The 3,804-nt window shown below is 39.5% G+C and overlaps 1 pseudogene; it reads left to right on the top strand.

The window, feature by feature from the left end:
* The first annotated feature begins 1,539 nt into the window (after positions 1–1,539).
* LOC138998589 (zinc finger protein 157-like) lies at positions 1,540–2,394 on the top strand (annotated as a pseudogene).
* The last annotated feature ends 1,410 nt before the right edge of the window (positions 2,395–3,804 follow it).

The raw sequence follows: 3,804 nt of genomic DNA on the forward strand, positions 1-3,804 counted from the left end.
TTTGGCTATCTTTGCCTTTGTGTCCTTTTTACATCACCTATTCCTTTGCACATCTCTTTCTGCAGTATACTACAACATGGACCTATGCAAGCGTTATAAGGAGCACATACACTGAGTGGCCAGATTATAATGACCACCCCATCAGCACTCGATTGACACTTCCAAAATACTCGATATTGAAAACTTCCTAAGCAAATACTCTCAAGGTTTTATTATCATTATTATTATTATTCTTTGCATAACAGATTCATTTCTTTGTACTGATGGGGTGGTCATAATAATCTGGCCGGTCATAATAATCTGGCCACTCAGTGTACATGCTTAAATACCCCTAAAATAGCAGCTACTTGTTTATTGAATTTTACTTGGAATGAGATGTAACCAACCTTCCGCACAGCTTGCCCATGTCACCAGCATAGAAGATCTGCTGCAGTGATGGCAAACCTTTTGAGCTCGGTGTGTCAGCATTTTGAAAAACCCTAACTTAACTCTGATGCCATGTCACAAATAGAATTTTTCTGATATTTGCAACGATAGTAAAACAAAGATTTATATTTTTGATATTTATTTTATATATTTAAGTGCCATTTAACAAAGAAAAATCAAGCAAAAAAATGAGTTCGCATGTCAACTTTGACACACGTGTCATAGGTTCGCCATCACTGATCTACTTAATGCTGTTAGCAGCAGAATGAGCTGGACAGTCCACTTCTCCTCCATGTGGTACTTGTCTTGTTTTTGCTCTATTTCTGCTGAAGTCTCCCTTGTTTTGTGATCTTCAGTGCTCAAGAACTTCAGAGTGACCTCTTACTAATCCATCTTTCGGGTCTTTTATTTTCAGCCAATTGCATGAAACCAATGTATTATGTGCAACCCACTTTTATAATGGGACTTCCCGCTGTCACCAGAGTCAACATTCATTTCGTCATCATTCCTCTGTTTTCAGGTCCTTGGCGTAAGATGGATGATGTGGAGGCCTATTCTCAGCACAGTGTATCTATAGGAGATTCTCAGCTCAGGGCTTCCAGGACAGCTGCAGCCACCCAGAGGACCCATCTGTGTAAACCGTGCTTCTCAGTGTTAAAAGATATTTTGCACCTGAGTGAGTTACAAGTGGTTTACTTTGAGAAGAATGTGTTCTTAAGTGATGCATGTTTGAGAGACTTGTGTTCCAGTGCAAACCCTCACCAGCAACAGAAGGATGCCAGTGGAGAGAAGCCCTGGAAAGAAGATATGGAGAGTCCCTCGCTTGTGACCTGTTGCTGCTTCTACTTATCTGGGATGCCTGTAGCTAGTATGGAGGTTGGGGAAGACTCCTCAGCCATGTTAGGGCTTCTCCAGCACCAGGCCACTCTTAACACTATGGAGCCACACAGTAACAATGAGATTTCACAGGAATTTCTCAGTGGAAAAAGACATCACCAGTGGGTTGAATGTGAAAGAGCTGACAGCCAGAAACAGAAAGTTCCTTATCAGAAAGATCTCTGCTCTGGAGATATGATTTATGAGTATAATAAATGTGGGGAAGTGTGTAGACAAATGTTTAACCACCCTCCACATGGGAGAGTTCACACTGGAGAAAAGCCTTATGAGTGCAGTGAATGTGGGATATCCTTTCATCAAAAGTGTCGCCTCACTGTGCACCAAAGAGTTCACACTGGAGAAAAGCCTTATGAGTGCAGTGAATGTGGGATATCCTTTCGTCAAAAGTGTCGCCTCATTGTACACCAAAGAGTTCACACTGGAGAAAATCCTTATGAGTGTAGCGAATGTGGGAAGCATTTCAGAGAAAAGGCTGCCCTCACTAAACACCACAGTGTTCACACTGGAGAAAAGCCATATGAGTGTAGTGAATGTGGGAAGCATTTCACTGAAAGGGCTGAACTCACTAAACACTATAGAGTTCACACTGGAGAAAAGCCATATGAGTGTAGTGAATGTGGGATATCCTTTCGTCAGAGGTCTCACCTCACTAAACACCACAGAGTTCACACTGGTGAAAAGCCATATGAGTGTAGTGAATGTGGGAAGCATTTCCGTGAAAGGGCTGCCCTTAATATACACCAACGAGTTCACACTGGAGAAAAGCCATATGAGTGTAGCGATTGTGGGAAACATTCCAGAGAAAAGGCTACCCTCACTAATCACCACAGAGTTCACACTGGAGAAAAGCCATATGAGTGCAGTGAATGTGGGAAGCATTTCAGTGAAAGGACTGCCCTCCATAAGCACCACAGAGTGCACACTCGATAAAAGCCATATGAGTGTAGTTAATGTGGGAAATCCTTTAGTGAAAGCTCTATCCCCAGTGAAGACAAGAGAGTTCACACTGGTGAGTGTAGTGAGTGTGGGATTCCTTTTAGCTACAACTATAACCTGGTTAGACACCTGTAATTTCACACTGGAGAAAAGATGTAAATGTGTAGGAAATGTTTTATTTTTCTCACTAAGAATAAGAACACTTAAGGGGCTCTATGGAACCCATTTACATGAATGTAAACCCCTTTAATGAGAACATACACTCTGCTAGATTCATCATAAAATTGAGGTACAAATGAGACTTGAAGGATCTGTGTTGTACTTGCTAACATGTCCAGACCTACAACCCAAATGATGTCACTGTGAGTGTTTATCACTAAAGAGGTTTCATAGCTAACACCTGCCTCACCTGAGGAGTGTGCATCGGTCACATTCCCTGGGTGCTCAGGGGAATGTATTCTGTGTTCTCGCTTCTGATTGAGGTAATTATGATTCCTCCAAGCTCTTGGCAGTATCTTCATTCATTTCTCTATGACTAGAAAATGGACCTGACCCAGGATTCATCCAGAGCAGCTGTTCTCAGCTAAGCAGTGCTACCTCTTTCAGGGACATAGTGGTACTCACATTATGCTTTGATAAATTTTGGGGGTTTTTTATTCACCAACCTGCAAACTCTGTGCTCTCCTCTGCTCTGGTTTATGATCTTTTTTTTTTAAAGGTGTTTTTATATTTGTGTTGTTATTTATTAGTGCATTATTTTCAACACCAACTACTCTAAACCTGAATTTGCCACACTCTGTATTTACCCCCAGTCATTTTGTAATATTTCTGCTTCCCCAACCCTCCATGCAGACATTGATTTACCTTCCTTTACAATAGAGTAGTTCATATTTTTCATAAATTTATTGGCACTATAAGGTGAATTCTCTTTAACAAACACTGGCTTCCTTCATGCTATACAGATGTTTGAGATTTAACACTAACGTTTATATAAATAATTTTTTATTTCTAGAAAATATTGTATTCTATGGATAACCACTTTTACTATTGAGCCGCCTATAATTTCAGTTATTTCTACGTTTGGGGTTTTAAAAATAAAACAGCTCAGAATATTGTGTTAACTCGCTTTTGTTTTAACTTCATTTCCATAAAGATATTTGATGGTGATGATTTCTTCATATATTTCTTTCACTGTCTTTATCTTCTTTGTTAAAATGCTCAGGATTTTTTGTTTACTTTTAAACTTAATTTATTATTCTATTCTAACCAATAGGAGGGCGGTGCAGCCTCTAAGACATATGTTTGAATTTCACTCAGTCCTCAGTGACTCGACTGATTTTTTGGCTATATGGCATTCTTGGTTTTTGAATTCTATAAACAAAATGGTTTTTCTTAATTTTTACCCTATGTATGATTTATAGCCCACTTGTACCAGACACTTATACATTTAATCTGCATTGTTAATTCTCCACCAGTGTTCTTTAAGTTTCAGCATTTAATGATACATTGAAGTCTAGGTTTGTGGTAGTTGAAAATTTCCCTGGT

Source organism: Myotis yumanensis, unplaced genomic scaffold (genome assembly GCF_028538775.1).
Source record: "Myotis yumanensis isolate MYYU_CA2020_CCGP unplaced genomic scaffold, mMyoYum1.0.hap1 SCAF_20, whole genome shotgun sequence".
In the NCBI taxonomy this organism is placed as follows: Eukaryota; Metazoa; Chordata; class Mammalia; order Chiroptera; family Vespertilionidae; genus Myotis; species Myotis yumanensis.